This window comes from Dromiciops gliroides, chromosome 1 (assembly GCF_019393635.1).
Source record: "Dromiciops gliroides isolate mDroGli1 chromosome 1, mDroGli1.pri, whole genome shotgun sequence".
Lineage (NCBI taxonomy): Eukaryota > Metazoa > Chordata > Mammalia > Microbiotheria > Microbiotheriidae > Dromiciops > Dromiciops gliroides.
Window position 1 is genome coordinate 392,215,647 of NC_057861.1, and position 22,140 is coordinate 392,237,786.

The window sequence follows — 22,140 nt, forward strand, 5'->3', positions numbered from 1 at the left end:
TAAGGCAGGGGCTGGGGCCACAGCTGCAGAGGGAGCCGTGAGCTCGCCTGCAGTTGTGTGAGAGATTGGGGGGGGGGGCGGTAATAGGTCCTGTAGTTCATGTACAGCTGAGTGGCTGGTGGGAGAATAGGGGCCGAGAGAGCTCTAGCTTGTAAATGAGGGCATCTTTCAAGGCTCTGTCCTGGGCACTCTCCTCCTTTCCTACTCTCTCTCAGTGATCTCACCACCTTCTTTGGGTTTAATGCCAGACAACACCACACAGCTGATCTGGGTGTCCATGAGGATAACTGTAACAAAAATATCAACCAACACAGCTGGCGTTGCCCTCCTCAGGATCAAGAATCACTTGGCAGCGTCACCATGATTTTTATTTGACATCATAGGAAACAAAAACCAAATTACCATAATGAGAAACAACACAATGCCATGTGGATATACAAGCTGCCATCATATGTAATGGCAAATGACACCACAGTCTTGAATCTTGTCCCAATGTCTCCTTTGACCTCCTGTCCCATGCCACCACCACTTATTGGAGATTTCCAACTGGATGTTCTGTAGTGTTTCAAACTCAACCTATCAAAAAACACAAGTTATTTCTCTTTCAAATTTCATTATTTCTGTTAAGATCAGTACTATTCTTCTAGTCATCTAACTTTATTCTTTTTTTTTTTTCAGGGCAATGAGTGTTAAGTAACTTGCCCAGAGTCACACAGCTAGTGTCAAGTGTCCGAGGTCAGATTTGAACTCAGGTCCTCCTGAATCCAGGGCTGGTGCTTTATCCACTGTGCCACCTAGCTGCCCCCCTAACTTTATTCTTTAGAGTAATCACTTCCCCTTGATTTCTGCCTCCCACCAATATCCTTCCAGTTGTTTTTCAGGTTCAATTTCATGACAACTCTTTTTTTTGGAGGCGGGGTGGGGGTGTGTGTGCTGTATTTTTTTTTTTTTTAGTGAGGCAATTGGGGTTAAGTGACTTGCCCAGGGTCATACAGCTAGTTAGTGTTAAGTGTCTGAGGCCAGATTTGAACTCAGGTACTCCTGACTCCAGGGTTGGTGCTCTATCCACTGCGCCACCTAGCTGCCCCGTGTGCTGTATTTTAATTTTATTTTTTTAATTAACATTTTTATTTAAAATTTTGAGTTTTAAATTCAATTCCTTCTTCTTTCCCTCCCTTCCCTCCCCCCCTCTCCCTGAGGCAATATGCAATCAGATATAGGTTATACATGTACAATTATATAAAACATTTCCATATTTGTCATTTTGTATAAGAAGACTCGAATAAAAGGAAAAAAGTAAGAAAGAAAAAAGCAACATGCTTCCATCTATGTTCAATCAACATCAGTTCTTTCTCTGGAGGCAGATAGTGTGTTTCATCATTAGTCTTTTGGGATTGTCTTGGATCATTGTATTACTGAGGATAGCTAAGTCATTCATAGTTCTTCATTAAACTATATTGCTGTTACTGTGTACAATGTTCTCCAGGTTCTGTTCACTTCATATTCATCAGTTCATTTAAGTCTTTCCAGGTTTTTCTGAAATCATCCTGTTTGTCATTTCTTATATCACAATAATAATCCATTACAATCACCATAGCTCATTTAGTCATTCCTCAATTGAGGGGCATCCTTTGATTTCCAATTCTTCTTAGCCACACAAAAAGAACTGTTATAAACATTTTTGTACAAATAGGTCTTTTTATTTTTTTATTTTTTGGATGTCTATAGGATATAAACCTAGCAGTGGTATTACTAGATCAAAGGGTATATACATAATTTCATAGCCCTTTCAGCATAGTTCCAAATTGTCCTCCAGAATGATGGAATTAGTTCACAACTCCACCAACAGTGGATTAGCATTCCAGTTTTCCCACATCCCCTCCAACATCCAACATTTTCCTATTTTGTCATATTAGTGACTCTGATAGGTGTGAGGTAATACCTCAGCATTGTTTTAATTTGCATTTCTCTGATCAATAGTGATTTAGAACATTTTTTCATACAACTATAGATAGCTTTGATTTATTTGCCTGAAAACTGCCTGTTCATAGCTTTTGACCATTTCTCAATTGGCAGGTGAATTGTATTTTTGTAAATTTTACTCAGTTCTCTATATATTTGAGAAATGAGAACTTTATCAGAGATACTTGTTACAAGAATTCATTCCCAGTTTTCTTTTTTCCTTACAATCGTGGTGGCATTGGTTTTGTTTGTGCAAAAGCTTTTAAATTTTATATAATAAAAATGATCTATTTTACATTTCATAATGTTCTCTATGCTTCTTTAGTTCCATAAATCTGACAAATAAACCATTCCCTGCTCTCTTCATTTGCTTGTGGTATCATCCTTTATGTGTAAATCATGAACCCATTTTGACCTTATTTTGGTATATAGGGTGAAATGTTGGTCTATCCCTTATTTTTGCCATACTGTTTTCCATTTTTCCTAGCAGTTTTTGTCAAATAATGATTTTTTGTTCCAAAAGCTTGGGTCTTTGGGTTCATCATATGCTAGATTACTATAGTCATTTACTGTAGTATTATTCAAACCTATTCTATTCCACTGATCTACCACTCTATTTCTTAGCCAGTACCAGATTGTTTTGATAATTACCACTTTTTAATACAGTTTGAGATCTGGTATGGCTAGATGACATTCTTTTGTATTTTTTCACTGATTCCCTTGATATCCTTGAGCTTTTTTGTTCTTCCAGATGAATTTTGTTATTATTTTTTCTAGATCTATAAAATAATTTTTTGATGCTTTGATTGGTAATACACTAAACAAATAGACTATTTAGGTAAAATTGTCATTTTTATTATATTGGCTTGGCCAACACAAGAAATTAATTTTTTCCAATTGTTTAGATCTAACTTTATTTGTGTGAGAAGTGTTTTATACTTGTGTTCATATAGTTACTGGGTTTGTCTTGGCAGGTAGACTTAAATATTTTATATTGTCTACAGTTATTTTAAATGGAATTTCTATATCTGTTGCTGTTGGACTTTTTATGACATCTCTTATATCCATCCTCTTCTCTCTGATCACAAAGCCACTAGCCTCATTCAAGTTTTTATTGCATATTGCCTGGACTGTTGCATTAGCCTTCTAATTGGTTCTAACCCCAACTTCCATTTAAAGCATCTTCCTTTTCTAATGTGTCAGACAGCATGACTATAGTCATACTACCTCTTGAAGCATGTGCTCCTTATAACCTGGTATAGGCTTTATAAGCTTTATTTTGAGTAGTTGGTCTCAGATCCAATTTGCCAACTTCTGCTTAAATTGGTCCATCAATACTGGTTCCGTTGGGAATTTGGGGCCATTATGAAGAAGGTACTAACTGATTCCACCATGGAAATCCACCCCTATAATAGATGACACATCTGAGGATTGGCAAATTCAGTATGAATTGAGTCATCAGAGATGAAGCAGTGTGCCCAGCTTTGCATATACATCCTTGCAAAGGGGGCAGGTAGGCTCGTAGAATGTAGAGCCCCTTAGATTGTCAGATGAACAGCTCAATCCAATCATTTCCATTGTACCAGCATTCTGTTCTGTCCCTATTTGTAAGAACAGTTTGGGGACTTACAGAAGGTTTCTAAAAAGAATCAGACAGGCCAATAATGCATAAAACAGAAGCCTGCTTTGTGTTGTGATTTAACTTACAGAAGGAAAGGTCCCAAGGCCCAAAACAGGGCACTTGCTGCTGGGAAAAGGAGTGGGCAGAGACAATTAAAAGTACAACCAGAGGGGTTGGGGAACCTGAGTTGCGAAGGTCTTTAGGACACAGCAGGAGATGGGAAGAGAGAGAAAGGGAGAAATCAGTGATGGTGCTGAGAGGCCAACCTCATCCTTGGAACATCCAGGTTCCTCCAAACTCTTATCCTTTCTTCTCTACCACTTCCATGCCAGGGCAGTTGGATGATGTAGATAAAGACTGTGGGCTGTGGGATAGGGAGAAGGTAGATTTTCAACTGTATCTGGTTGATTTCCCATCTCTTAGGTCTCAGCCAAGGCAACACGGACATTTTAAGACAAGAGAAGAAAGATATGGTGGTTCTAGAGAAGAGAGAGTCACTTGGGTGAACTTGCTGGAAGGAAGAGAAGTCCCAAACCAGATTTCTTTTGGGCTATCACACTTCACCTTTCTTTGTCTGAGATAAGGATTGCTACCACTGCTTTTTTACTTCAGCTGAAGTGTAATATATTCTGCTCCAGCCTTTTACCTTTACTCTGTGTGTATCTCTCTGCTTCAAACGTGTTTCTTGTAAACAATGTATTGTAGGATTCTGGTTTTGAATCCACTCTGCTATCTGCTTCTGTTTTATAGGAGAGTTCATCCCATTCAAATTCATAGTTATGATTGTTATCTGTTGTATTTCCCTGCATTCTCTTTTTTGCCCTTGTTTGTACTTTTCTCTTTCCTTTTCCCTTGTCCCTGTGTTTTGTTTCTGGCCACCTCAGTCTACCCCCCTTTTATCAGCCTCACCTCCCTTTTGTCCTTTCTCCTTTCCCCTCCTAGTTTTCCCCTCCTTTCCATTATTACCCCACCCTTTTCTTTCCCCCTTTCCCCTTTTACTGCCCTATAGGGTAAGATAAAATTCTATACTGTTAAGGCTAAAATTCTAGCTAAACTGTCTAAAATATCTAATGAGTGGTCGCCAATAAATTATAAGCTTTAGCAAGAGTTAGACTTTTAAGCATTTATTAAGGAGAATAAGAATTTGGTAAAGAGAGAGAAAAAGGCCTAGATTCCTATCTATTAAAGGGAGAGCACATTTCTAGCTCCCTTCTCCGCCAGAGTCCAGAGGAAAGAGAGTGAGACCGAGCGCCAGTCTCTTCCTTCCTCCTCCCACTAGTCCGCGTCACTTCCTGACTCCTGGTCTTGCCCTCAAAGACCTTCCCTTCATGGGCAGAACTCTTCTACAGTAAGTATCCAGCAGGTGGCGTCATTCCAATCGTTACAGTCCCCCCTGTTGTTCCTCAAGAAACAAAATGTTTCCTTGACGGAACAGTAAAAACAATATAATAACTATTGCTAACTAATAATATGTGAACAACAATATAGAAAAGGAAGAGAGGAAAGTTTTGTCCAGAGGGGCGATTTTTTGTCCTCATGAACCGACGCTTTGACATTGGTCTTGCAAAGGGAGGACCTCTGCAGAGAGTACATGTTACAAATGGTGTATATTATAACAGAAAGAGAAAAAAACAACAAAAACAACAAATCAAAACTGTTCATTTAAAGTCTCTGAAAGTCTTTTCTTAGATGTCCTCTAGGTGTAGTCGTGGAATGGAAGTCTTTTCAGGGGTTGATGTGTGGATGCTGGTAATCAGCCAGGAATCTTTCCTACAAAATTGAGCTTAACACAACTTTAAAATAGCTTTGTCAATAATCAAATCAAACAATGAAAGTTCTCAAAAACATGTCTAAGGGAATTCATAATCTTAGTTGTTACACATGAAACATATAATAAAACAAAAATTGAAACATTCTTTAAAATTATAATATTACTATAGTCCCCCTTATGGAGGGTAATTGAGAAGACAATTGCTGCAATATTAATTATTAAAAGTAATTTTTATCTTTGTTTCATCACTTTTTGCATCATCTGCCTAATTATCCTCATGCCATTATGAGAAATTTTAAAATCTAATATAATTAGTAACAGATGTCAAGGCCAAATTCAACACTGTTATTTATCATGACACCTGAGATAATTATGGGGGTTACCATAAAAGAACAGAGAAATGATGGGATATGAGCATTCCCACACTTGAGCAATATGTACTGCCCATACAGTATGCCAGGTCTAAAATAGGTGGATGGAATATATGTCCATGCCACCGAACATATTGGAGGAAACTGAGTCAGACTTAATCAGATGCATGGGATTGAGATGTCCATGGCATCAGGCATATAGGAGGGAGCATAGAAGCCAGGTGTAGGAGCGAGATGGGTGGGATGAATACTTCCAGCCATCTGTACAATATTGTGGGGAAAAATAAAATAAAATATTAAACCAAGAGAATCCAACCTCAACATTTGTCAAAAGCCGTTCCCTCGGCCATATCTTGACTTCATGCATGTCTCCCCTCATGTGACAGTTCAGTGTCTGCTCTTGCATGTATTCCTCTTGTGATTGGATGGCATCTTGGCCAACTGGCATCTGATAACTCAGAATAAAGGCAATTAATGTTAAATGATAAGTTCCCATAATCCAAGTCTCATATGGATTTAAAAATTGAGGATAATAAATGATTGCAAAAAATGTGAATACATCTTGACTCAGAACACAATATATAATTATGCAACAATTTCAAATAATACCCCTTTTTTTAACTTAGTATACAATTACTTTTTTGAAAAATCTGAACATATTTAAATACAAGTTAAAGCACAACAGAATCTCAAAGAAAACTTTTTTTTGAAAAAAGAAAACTTTTACAAATGTTCCCCTCTTTTTTTTTTTTTTTTTGGAATGTGCTTATCAAAAATAATACTTCTAGAATCAATTTACACTTGCCATGGCAACCAATTTGCCAAGGAAATGCTTTAAAGAGTTTGATCAAATAATCAGTTGAGAAAAACAAAAACAAACAACTCAGAATATGGGACCACAATACTCCTAGAATTAACATTGTATTATGAAATCAAAACCATCTTGCAATTTTTTAAAATTAGATAGATAAAAACGAATAGAAGAAAATACACATGGAACAATAAAAAACAATGAAATTCAAACTAGGACTAAATGAATGTGAACTTAATATTAATAAGAGTATTATAAAATATAAACTTGATCACATGACTATAAAAAGCTTTTACAAATATTCTCCTTGTTTTAAAAACTAAGTATAAGACACAATCTCAAAAGCATGAAAATCTCTATGAAAATAAACCCATTACCATTAATTTCAAAATGTAGATGTAATAGCATAGAAATCCTATGTAACCTCTGAACTGATACAATTACTCTGAGTGAATTCAGAACACTTTTGATTCCGATATCTAAAATCCCCAATACTCATATCAATACCTTGCTGCTTACTTCTACATTTCTGTACAATATATACCCTTCCATGGCAAAAGAAGCAGAGTCTTGAACTATGTTGATGATTGTCATTCTTATACAGCTTAAATTTTTCTTCTTTAACCCCTCTATATTGTCTGTCAGTCTTTTCACCATACAAATGCTTTATAAGATTACTAATGAAAGACAAAAGCAGGTTAGCAAAATTATCAACAAAACGAGCATATCTGGAATTTAAAGGGTTTTCTAAGGTTGTCTCAGAAGCACAGCCAGGCTGGGGAAGGGCTGAGCCTAAAGCTGCAAATGCAGGTAGAAAAAGTTGAGCATGCGCATCAGATCTCTGGACTTCCCAGGCAGGGGAAGCAATGGGCTTGGCCATGGGAGGAGTAGAGGGTGGGGTCTGTAGAGGAGGGGAGGGACCAGCACAATTTGAATCAGACTTGATTTTGAACTCAGGCCTGGATTCCTCTTCCCCCACTTTGCCTCCAGGTGCTAGGGGATTAAAAGCTTCTAGAGGGTGGGTCATTGCCTCCAGGCATGCAAAATTAAAGCAACAATTACTGTTAGAACTGGGAAAAGCTGCGGGAATCTCTTCAGGTTTCTCTGAAAAAGCATGGTTGGGAGAGGGAGAAATATTTCCTTGTTTGAGTAAGTTGCTGGCTCTTTTAACAAAAAGAAAAATAGAAAATCCACAAAAACAAAGCATTAACATGATCTTATCTCCCATTTGTCTGGTTAAACAGACTAAAATCAAAAATAGGATAATTAGGGAGTTTAAAAGGTCCATTCGAAAAAAATTTAAAGGAAAACACAGCCAGTAAACCAGTACTTAGCAGTTAAAGGGAGAGGGAGGGGAAATTTCTTACCCAACCAGAAGATCAGAAGAAGACTGAGGTTTAGCTTTCCTCTTCGTGGTCAGCCATCTGTTAAGGCTAAAATTCTAGCTAAACTGTCTAAAATATCTAATGAGTGGTCGCCAATAAATTATAAGCTTTAGCAAGAGTTAGACTTTTAAGCATTTATTAAGGAGAATAAGAATTTGGTAAAGAGAGAGAAAAAGGCCTAGATTCCTATCTATTAAAGGGAGAGCACATTTCTAGCTCCCTTCTCCGCCAGAGTCCAGAGGAAAGAGAGTGAGACCGAGCACCAGTCTCTTCCTTCCTCCTCCCACTAGTCCGCGTCACTTCCTGACTCCTGGTCTTGCCCTCAAAGACCTTCCCTTCATGGGCAGAACTCTTCTACAGTAAGTATCCAGCAGGTGGCATCATTCCAATCGTTACAATACCCAACTGAGTCACACTTCACCTTTCAACAGGATAGTTGTGGCTATATCTTAAAATAGCCATATCCAATTGGGCACACAGGCCTTTGGTGCCAACAGGGCAGAACTGAACTTAATTGTGCAGAATAATAGAGGACAGAAGGTAAATCCCACAATCAGCATGTGTTCTCATCATTCAAACACTGAATGCTCCGGCAATGGGTTTAGAGCCCTTTTTATTTAACATTCTAAGTCAGGACATGAGGGGAGAAGGAAGGGATGGAAAAAAAAAAATCTGAGAATACTATTAATGGAAATGGTTCTCTGGTACTCTTCTCTTTCACCCATCCTTCTACCATACATTCACACTATCAGAGATGTTTTAATAAAAGGGCCTCTAAGTTTGCTTATAAATAGTTTGCTGGAGGCCACTTCCCCATTTCTGGCACTCATTGGGATCCCATCCTTGGTTAAAGTATCCCTTAGTGCCACATTTATTGCCAGTCCTTGATGTGGGCTTGTTAGACCTGTCCAGAGAGCTGGAAGTTCCCTTAGAATTTCAGTGGGACTCTTTTGCTTTAATCCTATTTTGATCCTAAGTGGAGCTGAAATCCAGAAAAGTCATTTTACATAATATGTCTTCACAACACCCTAAGGGCATAATAGGCCCATAGTCAAACAGATGGGAACTGCCCTTTTCAAAGGAACAAAATAATGGTCTTCAGAAAAGTCTAACCATCACCTACATGAGGCTGCTTCTACAAGCCTTCCCACTACCGTTATATAACCACCAGGAGCCAAGTCGCTATTCAGCTGTGCCAGGGCCAAAGCTATTATTATGGCTTCAGTATGTCAACTATTCAATTAAATTCAACAAGCATTTATTATTTGCCTACTGTGTGCCAGACACTGTGGTAGAGGCAGTGTGGTATTGCTGATAAAGTTTTGGGTTTGGAGTCAGGACAAGTGCCATCTCTGATACTAACAATGTGATGATGGACAGGTCATTTAATCTCGAATGTGCCTTTTATAACTCCTTATGGCTTCTCTACCAAGTCACAGACAGATTGATTGTGATTTGCCACATAAGTAGGCATAAGCTGGATGAAACCATAGATCTTTTCCATATTTTGAATATTTGCACATATGTCACTCATGAATACTTAGTAAGTATCCTGCTGATAGGCTCCCCTTTTGGGAGGATTGTTAATTCATGTCCAAGTCTACCACATAAATAATTATTCCTCATACTAGTTGTGTGTGTGTGTGTGTGTGTATGTGTGTGTAGCCTTCTTATTTTGGTGGCCAGAACAAAAGGCATTCTGGAGTTTCTGTGGGACGCCCTCAAAGTCAATTGCTATGGGTGATAGCCTCTGTCAGGCAGGGTGTGGCTCAGAGGGCAGGCTTGCCTATCACAGGAGACTAGGAATGAATGAGTCCATAAGCATTTGTTAAGTAAATACTACAGACAGGCACTGTCCTAGGTACTTAGCTGTACTAGGATAAAAAGAAAAAGAAAGAAAGGATCCCATACTTTCTGGAGCTTACTTTGGAATGCTCAGAGTGAAACTGCTAAGGACCAAGGCCCGTAAATAAATTAAGCTGGGCAATGAACCTGGGAAAATCACTAGCCCAAGTGGAAAACTTGGGGATGCCTCCTGGGTTCTCCCTGTAGAGTCACTAGGTGGACTTAATTTTCTTTGTAATGTTCTTTGTTTAGAATGAGCATTGTGCCCCTACAAGGCCCATTTTTGGTCATTGTTAAATAAGTTCCCCTTGAAGCTAGGTAGGTATTCTTTGGCCTGTTGCTCCTGACAGTTGTTGCTGAAGTGTTCCCACCACAATTATAAGTCCTTTTGTAGTAGGGGAAGGGGGACTTTCCTGGGGTTCTGCACAGTTCTTCCTCTGAACTCTCCTGGGGTGTGGCTTGTGACTGAAGCTTCCTTGAGCTGGGGCTGAGGATTTTCCATAGTTCAGACTGATGCTTTCTGGACCAGGATAGGCCAAGGCCAGAAGGTCATTGCACAGGGAGGGCCATAAGTGACTGCAGACATAGGGACTGGGCTGAGAGACTGGAGCAAAAGGCAGGATTTGGATTAGAAAGAGGAGACAGTATTAGGATCAAACAGTGCAAGGGATAAGTGAAGAGATGTTCAAAGGTGCAATGATTAGTAGAATAATACCAAGGTTCTGAATGTCAGAAAGAGTTCACACAATTTGCTGAACTCAGTTTCCTCTGTGTGTGTGTGTGTGTTTATGTCTATGTTAGACCAGTGTCCTTGAAAGTAATTGTAGCTGACTGTACAACTTCAGCCTGTATTATTTTCCAAGGAAACATGTTTCTGAATGGCAGAGGACATCTTCCCATTATTCTGTTGTATGAACTTTCTACTGCAGCAAAATATAGTAGTATTTTCTGGATAATTCAGGATCTATTTCTCTTTGGGTATCTCCAGGTCTATTTCTATTTCTCCCAATATGGGAGATACTGAAATGAAGAAAAAATGGTATGGTTGTTCTTTGGAATCATGTGCCTCTTTATTGTCCTTTCTCTAGCCTCTTCACCTCTTCATTGCAGAGGCCTTCATTCAAGAATATTTGGTTTGGTGTTTCCCAACCTTGGGCCAGTAGTCCATGGTTCACAAAGTTTTTCTATTGTTGGAAAACAATGATGTTCTAGGTAAAGGATTCCCAGGCCTGTACTCTCCACTTCTGGTCATTGAAGTATGAATCTAGACTCAAGCCAGTTGAGGAATGGACTTCATCTGAGATTTCAGACAATAAATGTACTGCCAAATTCCATGCCATTTACCAATGGATTTAGACTCCAGTTTAAAAGACTTTTGTCCTAGTGCTTCCTTGGACTTTTAGCTATTATAATCACCCAGGTGGATGTAGATTGCTGGGAAAATTGGAGGGATGTCTTTTTCAAAGTGATGTCTAGTTCATTTTGACTCAGGTTTTGAATTGTGCTGTTTCCTCTTTGAATGGGAGAGTTTTCCACCTGTTAGATGATAGACCTAGCTATGGTATACCTTGAATAAGGGGAGTTTTGATGTATGAATTGGCTGTTCCCAGAAGCATTTACAACTTTTGTCTGGAAACAGAGTTGAGGTTGACAAGGTTATACCTATGATAGTTAGGTTCAAGCCTAACAGAACAGTGTTGATGTTTTTACAACCATGTCTCTCTCTTCCTGCCTTCATGGCAAATTCATCTGACTCTTACAGGAGAACTGAAACTGTTTTATGATGAGTCTTTTTTTTTTTTTTTTTGACAATCTGGGGGGTTTATTCCATAAGCGAGTGTCCAACTTAGGGCTATGTCCAGGTCAGGGTTTATTTGCCCTTTTGGGCCTTGCTTGATCTTTCTCAGGTAGAACTCCAGCTCTTTGCCCTCCAGCACATAGCCGTCTGCTCGGCCACAATGGCCCGGCCTCGAGGCTATACAGGCAAGGAGCTTGCCCCGCTGAAACTGCTCCTCCAGAAGTGAGCTGATCTTGGCATTCTTCTTCCACTCCTCATATTTCTTCTGGATCTTTTTCGACCGCTTCTTATTTAAAACTTCTTCCTCCTCAGGAGTCAGCTTTGCTCCCTTCTTCTGGCCCAGGGGCAAGGCATAGTGGGACTCATACCACTGGCGATATAGATAGGGTGCTGTCGATGAGTACGATGCAGTTCTTCACCAGCGTCTTGATCCGGACCAGCTCATTGTTGGATGCGTTGTAGACCCCATCAATAATCCTTGTTCTGCGGGTGCAGCACTTGGAGCCCCAGGAGAAGTTGTCCACGTCCAGCCTCAGCGCTCGGTACTTTTTTGTTGCCTCCTCAGATGCGCACCGTGTGGATGCGGCGGAGGCTGATCTTGGTGGTGGCGGCGGAGGGCCCAGCTCATACTGGCGCTTCTTGTGGTAGGTCTTACGGCGCTTGTGCCAGTTTGGAAGATTCCCATGGTCGGCGTGAGCAGCAAAGAGCTATGATGAATCTTACTGATATTATTATTATCAGACTTCCCTCAGTATAAGTGAAGAGGTGAGGGGACTGAAAACCCTTGAATTACTTGTTTTGAGGATGCTTATATAGGGTGTCCTGAAAGTCTTAGTGCAGTTTCAAGCTTTAATAGCTTAAAATAAGCTATCATATATTAAGAGTTTATAATATGACAAAAAGGGGAAATGATAAGTGTTGGAGGGGATATGGAAAAACTAGGAAATTAATGAACTGTTGGTGGAATTGTGAACTGATCCAACCATCCTGGAGAACAATTTGGAACTATGCCCAAAGGGCTATAGGTCTGTGCATACCCTTTGATCCAGCAATACCACTGCTAGGTCTACATTCCAGAGACACCAAAAAAGGACTCATTTGTACAAAAATATTTATAGCAGCTCTCTTTGTGGTGGCTAAGAATTGGAAACCAAGGGGGTACCCAACAGTTGGGGAATGGCCAGACAAGCTGTGGTATATGATTGTGATGGAATATTATTGTGCTGTAAAAATTGAAAAACAGGATGATTTCAGAAATACCTGGAAACACTTACATGAATTGATACAAAGTAAAGTGAGCAGAAGCACGTTGTACACAACAGTAGTATTATACAATGTAGAACTGTGAATGACTTAGTTATTCTGAGTAATACAGTGATCAGAGACAATTCCAAAGGACCAGTGATGAAGAATGTTATCCATTTCCAGAAAAAGAACCAATACTGCCTTTTTTTGTTTCTCTCTGTTTAGAATTTTATTTTCCAAATTACATGTAAAACATTTTGACATCAATTTTTTAAAACTTTGTGTTCCAACTTCTCTTCCTACCTCCCTCCCCACCCACCACCCTCAAGCAATTCAATATAAGTTATACATGAGTATATATATATACATGCAAAACATCTCCACATTAGTAAGGTTGTGAAAGAAAACATACAAAAATAAAACTTCAGATTAAGGAACTATCAAAAAAATTATGCTTCAATCTGTTTTCAGATACCATCAGTTCATTCATTCTTTCTTTCTTTCTTTTTTTCTTTCTTTCTTCCTTCCTTCCTTTCTTTCTTCCTTCCTTCCTTCCTTCCTTCCTTCCTTCCTTCCTTCCTTCCTTCCTTCCTTCCTTCCTTCCTTCCTTCCTTTCTTTCTTTCTTGGTGAGGCAATTGGGGTTAAGTGACTTGCCCAGGGTCACACAGCTAGTTAAGTGTCTGAGGGCAGATTTGAACTCAGGTCCTCCTGAATCCAGGGCCGGTGCTCTATTCACTGTGCCACCTAGCAGCCCCACCATCAGTTCTTTCTCTGTAGATGGACTGTGATTTTCATAAGTCCTTCAGAGTTATATTGGATCATTACATTGCTGAAAATAACCAAGTCCTTCACAGTAGATCATCTTACATTATTGCTGTTATATTGTGTAAAATACATTTCACTCTGCTTCAGTTCATGAAGGTCTTTCTAGTTTTTTCTGATAGCATCCTGTTCATCATAGCTTTTATATAGTATCTTAAACTTGACAAAGAATTTTTTTCACAATAGCCCAGCAAAGTAAGCAAAACCATACGTTTTGCCATTATACTCAATCATCATAACTTTCCCTCCATTCTATTCCCTTCCCATGATATTTACTCTGTTTTGTATCTTCTTCTTCTTCTTTTTTTTTTTAGTGAGGCAATTGGGGCTAAGTGACTTGCCCAGGGTCACACAGCTAGTAAGTGTTAAGTGTCTGAGGCTGGATTTGAACTCAGGTCCTCCTGACTCCAGGGCTGGTGCTCTATCCACTGCACCACCTAGCTGCCCCTTTATATCTTATTTATATTTAATATAATATAATATTTATATTTAATATAAGTAACTTATTTATATTCTTTTACCCTATTCCTCCTCAAAGTATTTTGCTTCTGACTGCCCCTCCCCTGCTCTGCCCTTCCTTCTTTCACCCTTCCCTCCTTATCCCCTTCCCCTCATACTTTCCAGCAGTGTTAGATAGATTACTCCACCCAATTGGGTGTGTATGTTATTCCCTCCTTGAGCCAACTCTGATGAGATTAAGGTCTTTGAGCTACTTTTGATATGTATAAGGCTCCTTTACTTCCCCATACCTCCCCCATCTCTGCCCCCATGTCATACACTCTTTCCTGTTTCTTTCATGTGAGATTCTACCCCATTCTGCCACTCCCCTCCCCCCTCCCCCAGTATATTCCTCTCCCCCCTCAATTTTAACCCCAAAGATGTCATCATGGAGCAGCTAGGTGACACAGTAGACAAAGCACTGACCCTGGACCCAGGAGGACCCGAGCCCAAATTTGGCCTTGGACACAAGACACTCATTAACCAACTGTGCCTTCCCCCCAAAAAAGAGAGAAACAAACAAAAAAAATAAATGCTTTACAGGTATCATCCCTTCATAATAATTTCCTACCTGTGCCCTCTATATAAATTTATTCCTATCATCTGCCCTAATACTCAGAAGGCTCTTATAATTTAGACATATCATCTTCCCATGTAGGAATGTAAACAGCTTAACCTTTTAACATCTCTCATGATTTCTTTTTCCTGTTTATCTTTTTATGCTTCTCTAGGGTCTTGCATTTGAAAGTCAAATTTTCTATTCAGTTTGGGTCTTTTCATCGTGAATACCTGAACGTCTTTTTCATTGAAGTCCCATTTTTTCCCCCAGAAAGATGGATAGGTGATTTTTGGTTGTAAACCCAATTCCTTTGCCCTATGGAATATCATATTCCATGCACTCTGGTCCTTTAAAGTAGAAGCTACTAGATCCTGGGCTATCCTTACCATGGCTCCACAGTACTTGAATGCTTTCTTTTTGGCAGCTTGCAGTATTTTCTCCTTGACCTGAGAGCTCTGGAATTTGGCTGTAATATTCCTTGAAGTTTTCCTTTTGGGATCTCTTTCAGGAGGTGACTGGTGGGTTCTTTCAATTTCTATTTTACCTTCTGCTTCTAGAGTATAAGGGAAATTTTCCCTGACAATTTTTTGGAAGTTGATATCTAAGTTCTTTCCTTGACATGGTTTTCAGGTAGTCCAATAATTTTCAATTTATCTCTCCTGGATCTATTTTCCAGGTCAGCAGTTTTCCCAAGAAAATATTTCACATTGCCTTCTATTCTTTTTTTATTCATTTGGATTTGCTTTATTGTGTCTTGGTTTCTCATAAAGTCACCAGTTTTCATTTGTTCAATCCTAATTCTTAGGCAATTATTTTCATCAGAGAGCTTTTCCATTTGGCTTTTCAAGATGTTGACTTTTTTTCATGTCTTTCCAGCATCACCGTCATTTCTCTTTCCATTTTTCCCCCTACCTCTTTTTTTTTTTAAGAACCTATATATATATATATATTTTTTTTTTAGTGAGGCATTTGGGGTTAAGTGACTTTCCCAGGGTCACACAGCTAGTAAGTGTTGTGTCTGAGGCCAGATTTGAACTCAGGTACTCCTGACTCCAGGGCCAGTGCTTTATCCACTGCGCCACCTAGATGCCCCCCCTACCTCTTTAACTTTATCTTCAAAGTCCTTTTTGAGCACCTCTATGGCCTGAGACCAATTCATATTTTTCTTGGAAGCTTTAGATGTAGGAGCCCTGACATTGCTATCTTCTTCTGAGGGAGCACCTCAATCTTCCTTGTCACTAAAGAAACTTTCTATGGTCCTTACCTTTCTCTGTTTGCTCATCTTGCCTCTCTTTTACTTGACTTTTAGCTCCTTAAAGTGGGGTACTGTTTCCAGGCTGCACGGTCCCAAGCTTCAGGGGGTCCCAGGTGGTATGATTTAATGAGGGGCAGTTTCTTCACTAGCCTGGCCCTTTCTCTGGTCCATAGATAACCCCAGGCCAACTTGCCAATCAACCAGGCAGCAATATGTTCTGTGGTTGTTAGCTCTGATGAGCCTGCACCCCTCTCCTATCTGGGCTGCCACTGCTCAAGGTTTCTTCCTGGTTTCCCACTGGGGTAGGAGTCCAAATCCCCCCTTAGCTCTTGCATACACCCCTGTAGATTACCCCCCCCCCCATGCCAGCTGTTCATCCCTCTCACCAGACATTGAGCTTAATTCTAGAAGATGTTGGCAGTGCACCTGATTCAGACACATTGGGGGTAAGTTTCTCTGGTGCAGTTTGCCTGGGGCTGTATCTGTGTTGGCATGATCCTGGGGCTGGAGTCCACTCCCAGCCCAGCTCCCCCTTCTGCTGAACTTCCAAGGTGTCTTTGGATGGAAAACAATCTCAGCCATCTTTTTGTGGGTTCTGCTGCTCTAGGAGTCATTTTCTGGCTGTTTGGAGGTTTTTTGGAGTAATTGTGTCAGGAAGTCTGAGTGTCTACTGCCTTTCCTCCTTCATCTACCAATACTGTCTTAATACAGACTGAAGTATACTATTTCCTTTTCTCTCTCTCTCTCTCTCTCTCTCTCTCTCTCTCTCTCTCTCTCTCTCTCTCTCTCTCCTTTTCTCCCTTCCTCATTTCCTTTCTTATTCATGTCTTCTTGTACAAAATGACTAATATGAAAAAGTTTTACATGATTGCATATATAAAAACTATATTGGATTACTTACTGTCTTAAGGAGGGGGAGAAGAGGGAGGGATAGAATTTGGAACTCAAAACTTTAAAAAAACTATTAAATTGTTTTAACATGTAATTGGGGAAAGATAAAATTATATTAAAAATAAAACTCTGAGTTGGAAATACAATTAAAGAGGAACACTTGCTTGTCACAAAATAATAAATTACAGAATAAAATATTCATTCAAGTAAGAATATACATGCATGCATACATACATACATATACATATATATTTTAAAACTGCATTGAGATTTTTGGGATAACTCACTACCAGTCCCAGACAACTGTAACTTTTTAGAGCCCTTTGTTTAAATAGATCATCTCACTATCTACCCTGTGCCATAAACAACTGGCAGGAGTATGGTAAACACCAACCGAAATGTTCTTCAATGAAGGTCTCAGAAATGAGAGTTAAAAAGGCTAGAGGAGGGCAGCTAGGTGGCGCAGTGGATAGAGCACTGGCCCTGGAGTCAGGAGGACCTGAGTTCAAATCCGGCCTCAGACACTTAACACTTACTAGCTGTGTGACCCTGGGCAAGTCACTTAGTCCTAATTGCCTCACTAAAAAAAAAAAAAGGCTAGAGGAAAGACTTAAATAGAGATAAGCAATTCCAATAAACAACTGTATCACTTTTGGTTTTTCCATTCCAGTAACTGCTAATATTGGGGGATACAGGAATAGACCTGGAGGTACCTAAGGGAAAATAGATCCTGAATGACCTAGAGGATACCACTGAATTTTAAAAGTTTCTGACTTGGATTGTATGGTTAGAGTGTGTAGTTAAATACAGACCAAAATTAGCTAAATAGGAGGTAATTAGGAGTACAGTTGACACTGTGTATATGGTTGAGATAAAGCTATTGATTAGAGAAATCCAGAAAAGAGAGGTGAACATGGAAGGAGTCAAGCAGTATCTTTCCCAAGACCTAGGATGAAGGGTGGGAGATCTTTGGAGGTGGATAACAAAACTATTTGGAGACCTTAGTAAATGTATTCTTTTCTAAGTAAGTGTAACAATAGTAGTTATTTTTAGTAATGAGCTTTTAGTTTGCTTGTTAGATTTTGCTTAGAATGCTGTATCCAGCAACTAATCTGATATATAGTATTTTAAGGTAGAGGGGAGATCTGGGTCTTGCATTACTAAGGATGATTGGAACCATGGGATGACCACCTGATCCCAATTAAGGGATGGCATAAAGTAAGATATGGCCTACTACACATTGAAAAGAAATGAGAGGTGTGGGTGGGGAGAGAATAGATATGGATAGAATTTCAAGGGGAAGTCCCTAGACTAGAGAAAATAGGAGTATAAGCCACTTGGAGTTGCTGATGCTGAAAGACAATAGCCTCTGCCATGTAGGCAGCTAGAGTATAAAGATTTATTGCTTCATTCATAACAGATGGCTTTATACTGGTGATATGATCCCTAAGACTTCCCTTGACCCTATTGAAAATACCCACTAAGTAGATTACCACTTTTTCAGATCTGGTAGATTCTCTGTTCCATGCTGGCCCCAATAGCCAGTGGTGGCATCTGCCACCACTCAAGTATCATCTTTATGGAGAAAAAGGTAAACGAGGTTTTTTTGTTTGTTTGTTTGTTTTTTAGTGAGGTACTTAGGGTTAAGAGACTTGCCCAGGGTCACACAGCTAGTAAGTGTTAAGTGTCTGAGGTCAGATTTGAACTCAGGTACTCCTGACTGCAGGGCCGGTGCTCTATCCATTGCGCCACCTAGCTGCCCCCAAATGGGTTTTTAGCATTCAACTCAACTGCAAAAAACAGAACTACCAACATGAATCCTTGCCCTGTGATTGACAACTGTATCCATACAAATTAAATAAATTCATACTTTTAGAACCTCCTGACTAGTATCATTTACATTGTCAGTCTTTATACCATCCTTATACTTGAGAACAGGCCAGCAGCCCACAGACAAGATCAGGTCTTCCTGACTCCAAGTCCCAAACTTTATGTAATGAACAACCTAGTCTCTTTAAGTTTCTTCATGCTTTCCCCTAGTTAGAATCTCCTTTACTTTCTCACTTTAACCAAATTCATTCTTCCTGTAGGGGAGCTAGGTGATACAGTAGATAGAATGCCAAGTCTGGAATCAGGAAGACCTGAGTTAAAATCTGACCTCAGACACTAGCTGAGTGACTTAACACTGTTTGCCTCAGTTTCCTCCTCTATAAAATGAGCTGGAGAAGGAAATAGAAAACCACGCCAGTATGTTTGCCAAGAAAACCCTAAATGGGGTTATGGAGTTGGACATGAGTGGACAACAACATCCTTACTTTAAACCCATCTTGAGTGTCACCTCCATGAGACCTTCAATAACTGAGTCAGTATTCAGTGTTGACTCCTTTCTTTAAATTTTTATAGCATTTATTGTCTATATTATTCTTCTGGTATTGTCTTTTGATTATTCCACTCTTATTTTTAGTGTATATATCCTGTCACCCTAATTGGATTGCAAGCTCTTAGAGGGCAGGAATCCTGGCTTTATACTTTGTATCCCCATGGACTAACATGGTCCCCTGAACACAATTGGAGTTTAGTTAACCTTTGTTGTTATTAATAATGACAATGAAGAATGACTAAAGCTTTAAAACATAGTAAATCCTTTGTGTACAATGGTATGACAGACATATAGTTCATACATTCTTCTTTCAGCTGGGCAAAAGGCATAGGAATCATCTATCATGATTGTTGAGGAAAATTTAATATGGATATCAAATTTAATATATAAAATTATACAATATAATAAATTATGTAATTATATGTAACATGTATTATATATAATTAATATGAAATTATGTAAAATTATATAAGTTTATCCTGATATATTAACTTAGTGGTTAGGCTGTTCCAAACCTACAGAAAACAGTTATCTCCACATTTGAATGGAGAGGAAAAATTAATCTCTTTGATCAGAATGAAATGACTTAGTGATACAAAGGGTAAAATTAGTTTTAGGTCAGAATCTTAAAGGGACAGTGAGAGAGAGATTTCTGGAATACATATCTTGGGAAGGAGAGGAGGAACAGCAAGATTAGTAATATTGTCAATAACAAATAAAATATTTTAAAAGTCTTCTGTGAACGCTAGTTATTTAGTCTTTTCCCCATCCCTCTTTCCTATCAAGCACCTTGATACTCCATTTTCTTGTTGCAGATGAGGCTAAAGAAATTAATTTTCTAAGGTCCTTCAGTGACTGAAAAGCAGAGCTGGGTGTAAATGAGAATACTTAATGAGTGACTGGTGTGAAGAACCCACTGGCCTATGATTGCTTTAATAGCTGGTTGAAGAGGTACTCCATGTTGCTAGATGAATATATGGATAAGATGAAACAGAAGAGAAATGGAATTTGCTATTCTATTACTGTGAATCCATACCAATGGTTTTTCAAATGCTTTTAATGTTTTCATGTCACTCTCCTACTGAAAAACCGTGAGTGGGTCTCCATTGATTATAAGGCAAAATGACAAAATCATCAATTAACAAAAACTCAGAGTTGGAAAGAACTTCAGAGGCCAGCTAATCCAACACATATCTGAACAAGAGTCCCCTCTGCAAGTCATATAGATAGTCATCTAGCCATTGCTTAAATATTATTGGACAGATTACTGTGTAGTCTAGTTTTGCCTTCCCTACCTTGTTTCTCAAATTGATTTCTTTGAATCCAAGGACAAGACCTTGCATGAATCTCTATTAGATTTGGCCCAATATTCTACCTAGTTAGGTCTTTCTCATCTTAACTTTGCTATGCAATGCATTAGTTATCATTCTTAGTTTGAAAATTTAATAAACATTGCCATCTATGTCTTTATTCAAATAATTAATAAAAATGTTAAATGTTGATGTTTATTCATTTCAGTCATATTTGACTGTGACTCCATTTGGAGTTTTCTTGGCAAAAATACTGGAATAGTTTGCAATGGCAATGAAGGAAATGTCCTCCATATCATTTTACCGATGAAGAAACTGAGGCAAATGGGGTTAAGTGACTTGTCCAGGGTCACAAAGCTACTGTGTGAGACTTGGACTCAGGAAAATGAGTCTTCCTGACTCTAGGTCCAGCACTCTATCTGCTGTGCTACCTAGCTGTCTCTAAAAATGTTAAATGGGGCAGAGTCAAATATAGATTCCTGTGCATTCAACTAGAAATCTCTTTTGAGGTTGACATCAAATTATTAATTACTGTTCTTCAGGTCCAGTTAGAGAATAGTAGTTCTAAATCCATCTAATTTCTATTGTATGGTCTATGTCTCTATCTTGTTTACAGGAATAACATTAGAAACTTTGCTGATTATTTTGCTAAAGTTTTTGCTAAAGTGTAGATAAATTCTACATATAGTTCTATCTGTTGAGTAACTCCATTGGAAAGGGAAATTTGCTTAGGAAAATGACATGAATTAGACTTGATCATTGTGAGAACCGTTTTCCTTTTCAGATATTCATCAGACATTCCTTTAATAATACATTTGGAAAATTTTAAATGGAATGCAAGCTGAGTTTGTTGGGTCAGAGCCCTGACCATCACCTTAATCCAATAGTGGCACTATCCCTTTCTTCATTTTCTTTTTTACATTTCTTTTTATAAAAAGCTAGATAAAAAAGCTAGCTCATTCTGAGCCTTTGTACTCTGTATACTTCTTTCAGGATCATGTCATGTTTTTATACTCATCTTCCATTGTCTGTCCTTACGCCCATCTTCTACATATGCCTTTTACAAATCTGATTTTGTCAATAAGTTCTCTATGCATGCATCATCTAAGTCTCTTTATGTAGCTTCTTTTTTCTTCATCAGAATATTCCTCTGAATTTCCCTTTTGAGAATTTCCATTCATCCCTGGCTGACCACCCTTTTAGAACTAGCTCTTGAGATCATACCTTAACTTATCTGTATCACTCACTTGGTACTTTTATATGCTGGTTAGTATTGTCATTTACCTTTGAACTACAAAACAACATGCATTTATTAAGTACCTATTGTGTTTGAGGCACTATGTTAGATGCTAATCATACAAAGACAAATATGACAAATAACTAATGCCAGAGTATTATATCTACTGGGAGGGCTAGAATATGCAAATAGATAAATGAATGTAAGATATGTTGGAAAGGTAGAAAACACTAACAGGTTGGGCTTTGAAGGAAGCTGACTATCTTAAGAAGTTGAGAAAGGAGTATATTCCAGCTATAAAGGATAGCCTGTGTTATGTAAGGAGGTCTGATATGAAATGTTGAATTTGGGGAGCACCAAGTAGGTGGATTTGGCTTG

General features: G+C 38.8%; 1 pseudogene; it reads right to left on the minus strand.

The window, feature by feature from the left end:
• Window positions 1–201: 201 nt before the first annotated feature.
• LOC122749656 overlaps window positions 202–22,140 on the minus strand; it is a 36,584-nt pseudogene continuing 14,645 nt past the window's right edge.